General features: G+C 40.0%; 1 protein-coding gene and 1 pseudogene across 2 annotated transcripts in view; one reads left to right on the top strand and one right to left on the bottom strand.

Moving 5' to 3' along the window:
- The window catches only part of ZNF407 (zinc finger protein 407), a 365,078-nt gene that overhangs the window by 231,711 nt on the left and 116,583 nt on the right, over positions 1-16,784 (bottom strand). The window lies entirely within an intron of this gene.
- On the top strand, positions 8,449-8,567 carry LOC112481340 (annotated as a pseudogene).

Genomic DNA, 16,784 nt, shown 5'->3' with positions numbered 1-16,784 from the left:
TAGCGATGTCAGGGGGAAAGAAACACAGGCCTTTTAAATTATTACTTTAAAAATAAGAAACAAGACCATTCAAGTCGAAAAGGAGTTGAAACTGGTCATACACATTCAATTTGCTTATCCAAAGCGAGGTTCACTGAGCTATTTGTAAGTAAGAGTCAAAAACAGAGACTGCAAAATGCCGCAAGCTCCTTTTGAACTCACCTGGCATGCAGACACCGCTACGACAAACGTGCAGGTGAGGGGTGACCTGCATTGTGTATCAAGGTTTACATAAACACAGAGCTACGGCAAGTTATCTTTCGTGGAATACAATTATGCAAAAAATTGTAACACAATAGAATGCATTTAATAACAAAACGTTACAGTACAGAATTTGATCTTTATTTAATGATCCGGCAGGCATATCAAAAACATGCGGTGCTTCAGGGAGATAATCACCATCATCGATTATGGCCGCTCTGGAGAAAGGCGGGCGTGTCAATTAACAAGCGTGCTGGCTGAATCGCTTTCCTATAGCAATTGCTAGTAAAATAAACTACGTGAACCAACGGAAATAAAAACACTCCAAAATTTTAAAATAAGTCAGGATTATTTTCTTTCTTTTTAAATCCCCTTGTCATCTAAAATAAGCCGTGCTGACAACTCCTAACTCACAATTTAAGTTACAGACAGCAAAGTGGGGGTGTGAACGAGAAGAACAAAGACCCTCCCCAGACAAAAATCGACAGGGCAGCCTCTCCAAGGAATAGGTTAGGGTGTTGTAGGCTGTCTACTGGATTGAGTGCTGACTCAGGCAGAAGCAGAGCACTCTTCCTGCTTTTATTAGAGGGTAAATGCAGATTAAGATGACGTTTACAGGCGCAAAAGAGGGCGAGGGGTACAGAGTCTGTGACGTGACAAAAAGAAGACTTAAAACTGCACCGCTCCATCTCCCAGTAGTCGCCCTTTACCCAGCTTTGCTTTCTGCAGCTTCAGTCACCTGTGGTCAGCCACAGGCCGAAAATATTAAATAAGAACAAAAAAATGACACTGACTGAAGAAAGTATGTAATCTGAAGAGACCCATAACAAGAGCCTAAACTACTTATCAAAAAATTTCGAACCAAAAGAAACTAGGTTCAGATTGCTTCACCAGTGAATTCTACCAAACGTTTAAAAAATCATGAAAACTAATCCTTCACAATCTTCCAAGATTTCGAAGAGGGGCAAACATTTTCCAGCTGACTCTATGAGGCCCTGATACAAAAGCAAGATGAAGGCGAAATCCCTTGTGAGCACAGATGCGTTATCCATCAACGCAACACTGAAGACCGAAACCAGTAGCGTGTGAGAAGGGTTACACATGCTTACCAAGAGGGGTGTGTTCTAAGAATGCAAGTCTGATCTAACAAGAACAAATCAATGAACATAATATGTCCTATTTATAAATGACAAAACCACACGATCGTTTCAACAGACGAAGAAAAAGCAGTTAACAATATTCAACATTCCTTCATGAAAAAAGCAATCAACAAATCGGGACTTGAAGAGAACTTCGTCAACCGACTAAAGCCGATCTACGAAAACATCAGCTAATCCTGTACTGACTGGCGAGAGAATGAACGCCATCAGTCTACGATCAGGAGCAGGGCGAGGGTTCGGCGCTGGACAGACTTGAGCCAGAGAAGCTGGGCAAGGAAATAGGGATTAAAGGGAAGCAGAAAGAAAGAGATTTAAAAGAAAGAAGCGTGAAGAAGCCACAAAAAAAAAAAAACTACCAAAACTAACAGACAAACCTAGCAATGATGCAAGATACAAAATCAATACACAACAAATCAATGGTATTTCTGCGCGCTAACAGGAAGGGCGCAAAAATGCAATTATGAAAACACTTTAAATATGTAGGAAGAATTTTAATAAAGAAGTGCAAGATACACAACAAAAGCTGAAAAAGATCACTAAAAGAAACTAAAGATTTCAATAAATAGAAAGACATCCCTGGATCGCGGAGTGAGGCGCGATGTGGGTGAACACACTGTGAACACGAGACCCAGCGAGTCTACTCCCACGTTCATAACATAACCAAGGGCACCGCAAACCTCATGTCCACACACCACGGCACACAAATATCCATGGCCGCAAGAGTCACAACAGCCCCGAAGTAGGAATCATCCAGGTGCCTACGAAATGAGGGTTGGAAAAAAAAAAAAGTGCTATTTTCACACAACGCAATATTCTTCAGCCATAAGAAGGAATGAACTATTGATACATGCTATAACATAGATGAATCTTGAAAACATGCCACAAGAATGCATCCAGGCACAAAAGGCCACATGTTACATAACTCCATTTCTATGCAACGTCTAGAACAGGCAAATCCATAGCGGCAGAAAGCAGATTATGTACAGACGGATCAAGCTGAACAGAAAAGGTCCCTCCTGCTCTAAAAGGACACTCATTCTAAAGTTCACATTCCACATATCTGTAAAGAGAGAGATACAATAAATTGGAAATACCACTTTGTATCTTGTGTCTTGATAGGCCAAAATATTGATTTTAAAGTAAGTGAGCTTTCCTCCAAAGAAGGCTAAAACTTAAAGATAACCGGAGCTTTCCATGAGGAGGAAGGGATTCCTGGCAGAAGAAAACTGAAGAGAACCCCAGCTGAGGGCCTCGGGCCTGGGTCCGGGCCACCGCACGGCAGGGAGCAAAGTGAGGCGAATCGCAGGGGACACGGGACACGGGGCCCGAGTTCTAAATGGTATTCGGTGTGTTCATTTTCAGTTTTAGAAAGGACAGAGAAGAAAAATACATTTTAGTAAACAATTCTGTAAGAAATAAAGAAATCTGTTCACCGAGAAAGTAAATTCCAAAACCAGTGAAACTCACCTGGCGCCCAGACCTTGTTTAATAAATACAATTTTTCACTAAGATCTAGCACTCTTGCCAAAAAAGAAAAAGCTGATCCCAGGTCTGGGATATCTTGCTGTGCCCGAAATAAAAGAATGCCAGAGACATATCATCAGAACACCAAAGACAACACAAACAGGCTCCTGTTGACCCACTGGGTTAACGTGCTAATTATAAAATTGATTCGTAAATCTAATAAAATTCATGTGTGTACACTGCCACAAAACCGAACCAAACAGACAAATAAAAAAATCTCTTCCGACTAATAAATGTAGGAGAAACAGACATGTTACAAAATAACCAGAATGTAAACTTCAAAGGTTAAACTATTATATTTCTTCTCTCAGTAAGCATAGAGTTGATTATATGCTAACAATATTTTACTTTGCTTGATAAACCTGCCTATGTTTTGCTTTAGAAAACTACAAAAGTGACAGAATCTCATACTTGTCTAATTTTTATAGTTGGCCTAAGATGCTTTGTTACTCCAGCTTCTTATTCTCATAGAAAAAAATTCTTTTTTTTAGTATTAGAGGAAAATTAATGGTTTCTATTATTTGGAGTTTTATTACCCAAATAAGATATTAAGACTTGAGACCACTGTTGTACTTTCAACCATGACATGCAAAAAATGTTCATGGACCCACTTATGATTAAGACAACACTATGGTTTACTTCCAAAAATGAAATTATTCAGAAAAAAAAAAAATCTGAAATTTGCTGTACAGCATCTCAAACGATAAAATCCATGAAAATTTTTCAGACATCTCCGATTCATTTCTCTATTTCTTTCACTGCAGGTTCGACATGCTTCACAGGGGATGGCAAGGGCAGTATGAAATCCATAAGGAAGGTATCTCGGTCTTTTTATCATTTACAAAGAAAACAGCCCCTAAGACTAAGAAATAATTGCAGCACTTGGGCAAAAATAGCACATTATTTTTTAAAAAATTCAAGTAGGTTACTGGAATAATACAGGCCATGGGCAACGAGCTGATACAGCAGTGCCTTCTGTTCAAAGGTGAGGGGACGTGAAGAAGGTGAGCTGAAGCACGGCCAGGTGAGGGGAGCCCGGAGCGGAGCAGGGAGACGGGCGAGCAGGCCCGCGAGCACCGAGCCCAGACACTGACAGCTCCGTGTAAGACTCTGCCAAGTAAAACTGACTGAGATGGAAGCTGTTTTGCATGGTACGGTGGCGATGGCTAACAAATGAGAGTTTTGTGGGCTGCATGTTAGTCCCCTGCCTCATCTGCCACCCCTAATGACAGCGGCCACCTGCTGTTTTATTGTCACAGCTGGAGCCGGTTCACACTCCTTGGTGCTGAGCTCTGCCTATGAGCACCAAGCTCTCTCCTCGCCTCATTACTTTGATGAACTTTTTATGGTCAGCACCCATGAAGACCTCATCTAGGACTGCGCGACACAGGCTGGCTTCAGGGAGTCCTTCCAGTTACGCGAGGTGATAATGCACAGTGACACTAGGGCTGTCTGTCATCTAGTGCAGAAGTGACTGTACTATACTTTTGCACAACAGGGCCCACAACAGGTAAAAATGCCATGAAATTCTCATGCTTAGTAATGTCCTGCCTTCCTCGATGCGATGTAAAGATCATAAGACACTGCCATAATGAAGCTTTTTAATGGTACATGTTATCATAGAAAACCTAATGTACTGTTTATGATTACTGCCATAAAATTAAAATTCTTTTCATTTCCTATAGATTGAACGCCATGGGAAGAATTTTTTTCCTTCAGCTTTTAAAGTGAAAAGGGACAAACTGAAGCAGAATCAAAATCTTATTTGTATTTAATAAACTATTCTAAACTAAAACTTCATGAGTTGGTTTTTAATGTTTCTTAATTTGAAAAAATACAATAAGGACACGTCAGCTGATTTTAAACTAAATTTGTCATGTGTGATTTTGACAGCAGAAAGGCTGTTCAAATAATAATGTCACAAATACCAAAAGACTTTACGACCTTTTTCTGATAATTGCTGACCAAACATAAAGAAGTCAGCAAGGCGCTGACCACTTATTGTAGAGGGGGAAAAACTGAGATGATTTAAAGAGCGTTAGCAACACTGAAAAAAATGACCAACTCTTAAAAATCACTATGTGAAAATTATTCCATATAATTTTTATCATCTACAAACTTTGGCTTGTGCCTGATAAAAGTTTAACCTATGAAACCCTTCACTGCGTTAAAATATTTCAACATATTCTCACATATAAATACACGTTAATTTTTTAAATATTCGGAAATCACCAAGTAACATTTTCATTTTCTAATGCCGAAAAGCTATTATAAGGCTAAAAGACAGAACATTTAAATATTTATTCAGTAGCATTCCAAATGGAGAAATTTTGACAAATTCTGCAATATTAGCACCAGTAAACATCAAAAATTTTTTTCAATTCTATCTACAAATATCTGTGCATATAGATAATATCAAGTCATTTTTAAGTTACTTTCTCCTCGTGGCAGACGTGTTCTACTTTGCTCAGTTCTATCTGAAATGTCTATTAATTGTCAATATTCGAAACACTAATACTTTAGTTAAAAGACATGACAATGTGAACTCCGCTGCTGCTCCTGCGCCTGAACCTTGCCCTGACTCTCTGGAGCCAAAGTCGTGACGGGTTCTGCGGTGCCCAGCAGCGACCACGGTGCCAATGCCCACCGTGAAAGCTGGCTGACGAGCTCAGATGTCTTACACGCAGAACTGTCTCAGAAGCATTTTGATTAGCTTCGCTGAATACATAAAATTTTAAAAACAATTATTAGCTTTAAAAAAAGTCATTAATTTATAAATTGACAAAACCCAAATTCCATATCGCATCTTTTAAATCAATCAGGAAATTTTTTAAAGTAAAGATAATCAAAAGGTTAGCATGAGGAGATGCTCTTGTGTATTATTTTAACTGCTTCAGGAATAATCGTGAGTAAGATGGCGTAGGCACAAATGCATACAAGGCAGGATAGATTTTAAGATTCTATTAAGCCTAAATACTTATCTTCAGTAGTGTAAAAACATGCCAAATCTACAGTGTATGGAATGTAAGTTGAAAAAACAGCAACAACACTCACTGGGTATAAACTCCATGCCATTTAACTTCGTATCAATCAAGTTAAGCATGAAAAAATAAGTTATCCAGTTTCACACATTGTCCTTTTCTCAAATATTCGTCAAACTGCACTGAATTTATTCCGTATGAATACTTCCCCTCAGTAAATGAGCAGATGCCAGGTACCTCTAATGAAAGCATGGCGCTCTTTTCCGTTTAAGTGGGTGAGTCGTTAACTGCTAATGATACGTCTCTCCGTGCAAGAAGGAAAAAGAGAGAAAGGGAGAAATTGACTGTGTTACTGGATGAACGGAAAGACCTAGAAATGGATGTGAGGAAGAAAAATTTCATATAGTTCAGCTGGAGTAACATACCAACTGATAAACCAGAGATCCGCAGGAAAAACAACACAACACAGGCGTTCGTATGAGGATGGAGTTAGCAAAGGGACACAGACGACTACAAAGCAGGCTGCCGAGCGAGACTGAACGCGATGGGACGGCAGTCGGCCCAAGTGACACAGGACCACAGACTGGCTTCTTGAACTGGACGAAACCGGATACTCGCCTACACCTAACACACCCGTCATACATCCTCGATCTGGGCAGCATCTGGGATTTGGGGTTTGTTCAAAGAACTGCTGGAGCAAGTACGCTGAGGTAACTGACATAAACAGGTATGTGGGTCTACCACTGCGAGCGAACACGCGGGCCAGGGCAGGACACACTTTTAAGCAAAGCAGGAACTGGGACCCGCAATGTCAAGCAATTATGTTTACGAAGAGCATCAGATAGGAAAGATGAAGAAAAGAAGTCTTACGATGTAACAGCGTTTAAATTCCACAGTTTTTCCTAAACCCTTTTCTAGAGCTGATATTTACAATTATCCTTTGAGAGCGAAAAGAACTTCTTATTGGCCCATGAAGAAATTAGGAATTTTCAGCTCCTTTTATCCACAACAGACAAATTTCCACTTAATGGCTTTCTTTCCATAACACCATTAAAATAACCTGTAAATACTAAAACAGGCACAATTATTCATATGACGCCAGGAGTATTTTTTCATTCACCTCGTAGGTACACATGTCTGATTCTCCACAAGTCCTAGAAACTAAATCTGTCTCTGCCCAAAGTCCGCATGTTGAGACCTAACCCCCAAAGTCCCTGTATTCAAGATGAGGCCCTGGGAGGTGGCTGGATCGTGAGGGTGGAGCCCTCGTGACGGGCCCGGTGCCCTCGCCAGCGAGACCCCACCGCTCAGAGCGCCCTTGCCCCTTATGCTCTGGGGACGCGAGAGGCTGAGTCCACAAACCGGGAAGCGGGCCGTCACTGACCCCATGTCCGCAGGCGCCCGGACACCGACTGGACGTCCAGCCTCCAGGACTGTGAGAAAAATGCTGTTCGCAAGCCACCCAGCCTGCGGGACTCTGTTACAGCAGCCCAAAGGGACGAAGACGACAAAGTGACCGATTATGGCACTGCCTTTTCAAAACTGACCTTAAAAAATGTTCTTCACGTAATACTTGGGATCAACCAAACACCACGTGTAATGTCCAGGAAACAGGAAGTGTAACAAACAGCTGGGTGCTTCTCCCTAACCGCGCCTCACTGCCGCTGTCTGAACAATAACCGTGTGCTGAATAATCGTGGCGGCCCTTCACGGGATGTTACAGTTGTACTACATACGTACATATCCTTGAATAATGATTAACATAATATTATTACAAAATGATAAAATAAGTGATAATATATTGCTTAGCTTGGCTTATTTTTGAGCTTTTCAAAAATTCTGGCAGTCAACAGACACTTGGTTTGTTTCCAATTTTTTGTTCATTGGACATAGTTATTATTTTTTTTAGTTTCTATGCAACAAAAATTTCTGTGTTAAATTTGTCAACTTCTAAGTGCTCTGGTCTTGTCCATATTCTTACTTTCTCCCCTATAAAAACCTCCTACGAGTCTAAAAATAAGAACAGTAAATATTTCCACTATTCAAAAATGAAAAATATATTCACAAACGATGGGCCACATATCTACAATTAGTCAAACTTACTGAAATGCCATTATGTAATATTATCCGAATGTCCATTTGAGCTTTGCACTAGTAGTGACTTCGCCCCATTCCAAAGACAGTGAACGTACGGTGAGAGTGATGCCCGCAGCCCAGACCACAGTGTGTGGTCCGCCTGAAGCCAGTCGTCTCCATGCGGGAGATGTGAGCTGTACGTTCCTCTGCTGGCCGTCCCTGCATCACGGCCCAACGCCGCACACAGAGGAAGACGGCCAGGTGCTGGCAGGCAGGGGCCAGTGATGTTTTACCAGGGAATCTTGATAAAAGGCATAAAATAAAAATACCAGTAGTAACTACAGTATAACACCAGCAACCCAAGGAGACTTAGAAATCAATTCTACATACCATAATTTTCCTCAAAATTCTACTCGAGTTTAAAATCCAAAGTTAAAAAGGAAGTACCTCTTCTATAAAGAGACCCTGTCTACGGCCATGCCACCCTGAACAAGCCCGATGTCGTCTGATCTCGGAAGCTAAGCAGGGCTGGGCCTGGTTAGTACTTGGATGGGAGACCACCTAGGAAGACCAGGTGCTGTAGGTGTTTAAAAAAAAAAAAAAAAAAGATCCTGCCGGTCCTTTACCCCTCCCACACCTGCTCTGAAGACCAGAAAGCTAGCATTTAAAGTTCCAATGCCATAATCTTAAAATAATAATAATAAGAAGAATGCAATTACATGGTGACATTTGTAAATATATAGCCTTAAACATGGTATGTTCTAACCAGTTACCCATTACTACAGTGGGTATTCAGAACATTCAACTTTTGTTTCAATTTTTAGATTAAAAGAGACAAATAACATATGATTTCACTTATATGTGGAATCTAAAAAATCAAAACAATGATCAAACAAAACAAAACAGACTCATAGAAACAAACTGATAGTTGCCAGAGGGAGGAGGCCGAGGGGAAGGTAAAAAAGGAATATAGTTAGTAACAAATTTGTAGTGACAGATGGTTACTAAATTTAGTGTGGTGATCACATCATAAGGTATATAAATGTCCAATCGCTATGTTGTACGCCTCAAACTAATATAACATTGTATGCCAACTATACTTAACTTTTTTAAAGGAGTGGCTATAAAGTAAAATTAGAATTCTGTCAAAAGAGAGAAATTAATCCTTACTATTCATCTGGTACTCTGTGGTAAGAAAAAAACCAACATTTTCCAATCAATCAAGGAGTAAAAAGCACAGCAATAGCTTCAGTGTATGTTCTTAAATCAGAAGTCACAATGTCACACAAATCCACTGAGATAGACATTGATACGTCAACAAATAGTTATAATGATTCTTACTGCTATGTTTCTATGACAGAAATATAGTTATTTTCCTTTATGCAATAGTTAGAAAAACGTACATACATTGCTATTTCTTAAAACTATAAATAAACATAGCTAGTTTTAGTGAAAGAAAAACTATGCCACACATAAACCTATATTTTCATGACAGACTGATTTAGTTAGAGGAACCCTGATTTAAACCTATTATTCAGATAAAAAATTAAAAACAAATAAAGTTTGAAGTCTACAATAAAGAATATATCCATATATTATGTTTTAGTTAAAGAAAACAAAATAGAAATATTTAAATTTGGAAAAATAATTATTTTCAATTTCATGTCATATATATATAGACAAAATAGATAATAAATAAATGTATACCTGCAACTAAAAATTCACCCTGATTATCGCTGTATGGTAAGATTATGCTATAATTTTTGTTCGGATTTTCTTTCATTTCCAAATATTCTACAATTAATGTATTAATCTAATAATCTGAAAAATATAATAAATATAGGCAAGTAAATTGTTCTCGATATCCTTGCCAAAACTCTCATGCTATTTTTAAAAAGCATCCAAACGAGCTACAGAAACCACTGTACTGATTATAAAGGTGGAGATCCATCAAATCCACAGAAATCTTGGACTATCACAAAGAAAAGCTGACTGTGGGCCAGGAGTCAGGTCAGAGGTCATGACCCATCCACCACTTCGCTCCCTTCCATTCCTACATTCAGTATGTGCCCCTTTACCACACGAGCCCTGAAAATACAAAGATGAATAGAAATATCCAAAACCCTGGGGAAGCTCGCAGCTTAACAAGGAAAATCAGAACATAACAACTGGGATCCTCTCCCTAAGTAGGTGTCGGCTAAAGAGAGAGTTTTGGAGGAATAATGAGTTCATTAAGAAATCCTCAGTGTTAACCTACTGCCTGAAGGTCAGGAAAATCAGTGTTTCCAGCCAGAGGTTAAACATGAAACTCTGTCCCATACGACAACTGGAAAGCCAAAACCGAAATCAACTACTCACAGGCTCCGGGACAACAGTAACTGCCTGTGTGTTGCGTTGTAACTATTTAATGTAGAGTATTTACTGGATTCGGATTCTGAGTATCGATTTTGAGATACACAATTGATTTAACATCTTTTCCAAAGGATGAAAAAACTCCATCAAATTAATTCCCAATTAACTCTAAACACATCGAAATTTCCAAAATGTTAAAATATGGGAAAAAAAATGTGTCTTATAAGCAGGAAGCTGATAATAAACGATAATATACTTATTCTTTTAGAAGCAACAGACATATCTTAGAAATATAATATAAACATCTAAGAAAACAAAGTGTTCCAGATAAAGGCAGAAGTAGTGGAGTAAAATTTCTTCCACAACATATTAGATTACGAGGTTATTTCCATTAAAAATATCTGTATGAATACCAATTAGGGAACTTTGAGGATCTTAAAACAGTGACAACTCATTAGGATTTTATCACTATCTATCCTAAAATATTATACACTTCAAATGACCCTTACAGTGGTCCTTATCTGATTTAGTCATTTAGAAGCTCGCAGAGAATCTCCCGTTTTATAAATACGGAAGTTTCCCATCATCGTCATATTATCTTACATCTCACTTAACTAAGGAAGAACATTAACATGATGAGAACTGGGACATCTACGACACGTGCGGGCGGGCGCGCGCACACACACACACACACACACACACACACACACGGATCAAACGTGGCAGGATAAATCCTGACCAGCCACATCCACACCCCTTCTAGTTGAGTATCACAGTGAAAAGGAAATGGGTGCCACCACTCTTTAAGTATATCATTTCTATCTGGTCGCATCACTCACTTCCACAGCTCCAGCAACTGTACAGGACAGTTCTTAAACACTTTTACTTGGACGTACATACAAATGAGACACACGTGTTCGAAGCTGCTGCTTTCAACTCAGCGCAAACTCTGGTTCTCAGCTGCCTTCTACGTGTCCTCCGGCCCCAATGATCTACGGTCATTTTAAATTGAGCGCAGCTAAAGCTAGATGTGCCGCCTTCCCTCCCACATCGCAGTCCCTAACCCCCGCAACCTGCTGCTTCCGCAGTGTTCTCTATCGTGGTTACTAGAACATCACTGTCTACCCAGTCATCAAGGGAGCGACCTGCGGCCCATCCTCACGGCTCCCGCTCAGCTCACGCGACCTGCCATCCCATCCGCTCCCCCTCCTGCACCCCCTGCAGCGTCTCTAAACCTCTCTCTCCTCTTCCCCTCCAACCATCCATCTCAGCTTCCCTACTGGGTGGGCTCCTCGTCTACCCTCTGAGCAATTAAAGAGAGGGCCCTAACTGGCCCGAGGTCTACAATACTCCAAACTCAGGCATTAACAATGTTAACGATACTACCTACTAGGTGTAGGGCAATCACATTATTTTTTATCCAAACCACAACACTTATGAGACAGAAACAGAGGCTACTAGACAAGACACCAAGACAAAGGGGGTGAGCTTCTCTTACTGTGGTAGAAAACTCTTGAGGGCAGATACTGTGAACCACTACGGCTACATTCCACAGGGAAAACAGAAGGAGAAAAACATTTAAATATCCGATCGCTGTTCCTACAATAACATAAAAGAACCTACAAAAAAATGGTAATTTTCATTTTTGAGCTCTAATTTTACTTTAAACGAAATAGCAAAGAATAGAGTTGAATGCTATATCAACAAATATTCAAAATAGAACAAAGCATGATTCAGGCTATCTCTGATAAATATTATGTTAAACTAAACAAAATTACAGTATTTATAAAAAAAAAAAAGGCAGTCAAAGTGAGCAATTTCACGTGTGCCAAGCTCATGAAGATACTGGTATATTTAAGAAAACGAGTATTTCACAGCTATCGGACTGCGCATTTCTCAGTGGTATTCATTCTGTTTTTACACGTAGGGAAGTGTGTCCTTGAAATAGGACAGTAAGGGGGAAAGATGGGGTTGCCTCCTGCAGGGGTTCCTGCACCAAAAACATGTCCTCTGCGAACATTCTCATTCCTATTTTAAGTCTTCCAACTTTCTTCTCTGCTTAAAAAAGAAAAAAAGCTACAGCGAGTAAGAAAGGTGAGAAATAAAAAGCATGAGCTAAAGATTTTAATACGGAAAAAACTGCTCCGAAATGTAACCACAGTTAAAAACTCCTTCAGGGCTCCTTTACTCGCTATCTCGGCTCTCCCCCTTGGTGCAGAGTTGCAGACGAGAACTCTGCTGCTTCTCCTCTGCAAACTTTTCCTCGTTCCACGGTCTCACTTCCAATTCTGCAGGAGGAGATAACTGCAAAACCCAGCCGGGCAGGAGAGCCAGAGCGAATGACAGATTCCAGGTGTCACCACGCAGGGTCTGCAGCCGCGGCTACTGATAGTTCAGAGGCTCTTTTCACGCCAGGGGACCCGTCACTGTTACCAAGGCGTAAGTGGGTCTGTTTGGCAACCAAGGGAAATTGCTATTTGAAATATACAGATCAGTCATGGAAAAAATATACAATATATTCTGGATAAAAGTCAGATGTAAATTACTGAATTCCAAGAGAAAGCCAATGTCAAGGACATCTCAAGTCCAAGATCTTATCTTCAGCTCTGGGTTCTCAAATATGGGACTCTGCACTGCATTTAGATTTGATCCAATGATTAAAAATAAGCAAAATTTAAAAAAAAAACAGATAAATAAATCAGGATACTATTATATTTAAGATAAAAAATCATGAAAAAATACTAAATAAGCCAGAATGCCTATAGTGACTGATTAGCAAAATCTATCATCTATTAAAAAGGCCATGTGGGAAGCAGAGCTATAATTAAAGGCTGATTCATGAGGAGGCGGAGTGCAGAGCTAGTTTCCTTGTTAGAGCAGTACGGCTCCACAAAGAGGCTCCCTTCTCCGCACTGTCCTGTCGAGGCTCTAAAACTCTGGCTTCTGGCTTCCCAGGTTTTAGATTTGACACCGACTACCCTCCTTTTGTTAACGTGATTCTTTTTTAGAGAGGTTAAAGATAAATCATTTAGGCTACAGCTGTCTTTCATGACATCCTAGTCCAAGCAAGATTAAATTAGCACTTTAATTAAATTCCTAAGGCTGTTTTAAGCTAGGTTAGAGGTAATTCTGTGACTACTCAAATTACTTGTGTGCATATATGTTTGTGTGTATTTGCTATATGTGTGTGTATAGCAAATACACATATGTACATTTTATACACACACATTTACATACATGTGTGTCATAAAATTTTCCAGGTCTGGTTGTAGAAAAGGTCTTAATGATTGCTCCTACCTAAATTCTTCTCCACTTCCTGCCTAGAATTTCCCAGACTGTCCACTGAACGACTTCCCAAAACCACCTCGTGTACAGTTGTCACTCTTTTTTTCTGTCACTTGCCCAGCAACGATCTCAAACTTCCTGTGATGAAGCTGCCTGCCAACTGCTGCCAGTGAGAAGAGACTGTCTGTGCACCCAGCCACCCAGGCCAAGTGGGTGACCGGCAGACAGCTACAGAGCTGCCCGCAGAAGCCCGGCCACAGCCGCATCTGCACAACGTGAGACGCCAGAGACCTCATCTGGTGGCTACTTCAGCACTGGCACTGGGCGCAGGGGACTAGGTTACCAGGGGAACCCCCAGACTCAGCTCCAGGAATGATTCTAACGTGAACAGAGGTCTGTGCAGATGTTATTAGGTGAAAGAGCTACCTAGGATTTCCCAGGGGGCCCTGATCACAATCACAAGTGTCCTTCGAAGGGAGTCAGAGAGCAATGTGACAGGCAGAAGGGGAGAAGGCAGGAACCAGGGCATCAGTGGCTGAAGTGACAGCCACAGTTAAGGGCTGCCAGCAGCCACAGAGAGAGTGCCGCCTACAGACACCTTGATTTGGGCCCGGTGATACTGACGTCTGACTGCGGCTTCCAAAACTGTGTGAGAACAACTTTGTTGTCTGAAACCACCGACTGTGTGCTAATTAAATACAGAGGCCACGAAAAACTAATGCAGCAGGTTTCGGATCTTGCCCAGAATATTTACATGGTACATCCTAAACCAAGGCTCTATAAAAAGTATCACAATACAATTAAGACACACACACACACACACACACACAATGAAGTCCTTAACGACGTGTTCTGGGCACGTATATATTTTAAATGTATAGAATTTCCTTTACTCCAAGGCTCAGAATATCATAAAAGTGTTTTTTAAGGCTTCACATTCTACTTTTTTTCATTTTTATTTTAAAATTAGCATTTTTTTTTTTTGATCCTAGAAAATTAAAACAAGTCGGACAACTTTATAACGTTTTATAACTGGTATGAGTCCTTCGGAGTGTGTTTTTGGAGATAATTAAGTTCAGTAAATATTCTTGGGATCATGTTCCTCCTTCCGGGAATATGAAGCCAGCCCCGGAAAAAGCCAGCAGAAGCAGGGCCCCCCTGAGCCAACCTGGAGATGGGCTGCAGACAAAGGCAGGGCCCAGCATGAGAACGTTTCCTGAAAGGAAGACACCTGTTGAGAAAGCACCGACTTTTCGGCCGCTGACAGACAGCAACATGCACTTCATGCAGGAGCCTGAAGGGAAGGAGGCGTCAGAGCTGAATCGCCATCAGCCTAAGGGAAGCAGGCGTCAGAGCTGAATCGCCATCAGCCTCCGCCCCGGAGCCCCGGGCCCTCTCCAGCCCCCTGCCTGGCTCCGGGAGGAGGGTGTCGCCTGAGAGGGCGGGGACATTACTGACAGTGAAGGAGTAAAAGCCCCAAGCATCCTCTCTTAGCTAACCCTAAACTTGACCGTCCGAACCAGCCATTCTCTAGCAATAGCAAGTACTGACAAGAGAAACCGTTCTCTCTGTGGTGAGGAAAAACTTATTCGGCACTAAAGAAATGAGAAGCAAACAGCTCCAAACACTGAGACATAAAAATGCTTTCCATTTAACAGTAAGTAACTCTGACTTTCTGTCAAAAAGTCTTTATGAAACCAGGGCCAGGACAAAATGTCATGTTAAAAACCACTAATATAATTGAACATCGCATATGATTTTGATTTGACCTACAGTACATCTAAATAAGTACAGTGAACCATGTGCCATATACCAAAATTACTAAGAATGGATGTCTCAAAATTGACTTAAGTTATGAAGGTCTCAAAATTCAAGTAATTTATTAATGTTCTCATGTAAAAAAATACTATGCAAGTATTACTGAGCTTTTATATTATAACTTAATTCAGAGATAAGTAACTCAAGACATCAAATACTTTACTTCAGAAAAGTCTATACATTTTTTTCAAATTTCCTTAAATTAATTTACAATTTCTTTGACACACCAAAAAATGGACTTAGAAAATCCAGTATTCATCCTCCAGTGTTCACTGGGGCACTACAAATTCTGTACTGTTCCATGCATACATAGAGAATGAAACGGAAAACGATGCCCAAGTTCTCCTTCTTAATTGAATAGCGACCATAAACAAAAGGACACTGAGCCCATATGAGACATGGTTCCCACTGCACAGTATCTGGTTTTAACCCATCATCAGATTTCAATTTTATATTGTATTATAACACTTATCTACCTAAGTCTGACCAATTTTTAAGGAAACCCGAAAAAAAAAACCATAAAATTCCATATAAATTCAGAGATTTTGAAATAAATTTGCATTTTTAAATAGACAGTTCAATGTTCTCAAATATAACTATAGTAAAAGATTCTCTATCATGTATAATTAATATTATTAATATCTATAATTAATTTTACTAGGATTGTTTTAAAATCTAGAATGCGTACCACTTCCCGAGAAATTAAAAACCAGTATCACTCCAAAATTCTGATATACCAAAAAATTTGCCTGTGATTCTCTGAAAATGTTACCGAAATGTGTTTGTGTGTATACAATACGCACACGTGTGCTGTACACACACACTCATACACACACATCTGGGTTCTCTGTTAGAAATATACACCTAAAGGTATATACAGAAAGTACAGTGGTCACCTAAGGCACTAACCAGCAACAAATTAATTTTTCATCTTTACAGATAACAAATAATCATGATTACTTAATACGTATGCACATATAAATGTATAATTACATATTGATTACTTCAGCTTTTAACAAAACCCAAGAGCGTATTGCCTATCTCCAGAGTAAGGTAGTAGTCTTAAAAATTATACCAGCAGACCATTAGCACTGAGTGAATCCATTTTCCCCAACAGTGCTAAAGATATGCAAAATCTTCATTCTTTAGAGTTGCAGAGTAAACGATTAACACCCGCTCTGCTCATTATCTCCCTTAACAAAACTTCTCTAAAAACAAATAGATCAAAAATGCCTCCAACATTCTTGAATAAATAAGGTACAGACCCATTCAGGTGGCAGGAATGATATTTTAAAAAGCTTGTGCAAGCTCATTGTACAATTTTACTACATACCCACATCTGATAAAA

This window comes from Pteropus alecto, unplaced genomic scaffold, assembly GCF_000325575.1.
Source record: "Pteropus alecto unplaced genomic scaffold, ASM32557v1 scaffold14, whole genome shotgun sequence".
NCBI lineage: Eukaryota > Metazoa > Chordata > Mammalia > Chiroptera > Pteropodidae > Pteropus > Pteropus alecto.
The sequence above is the reverse complement of the archived record's forward strand: the minus strand, read 5'-3'. Positions and strand labels throughout refer to the sequence as shown.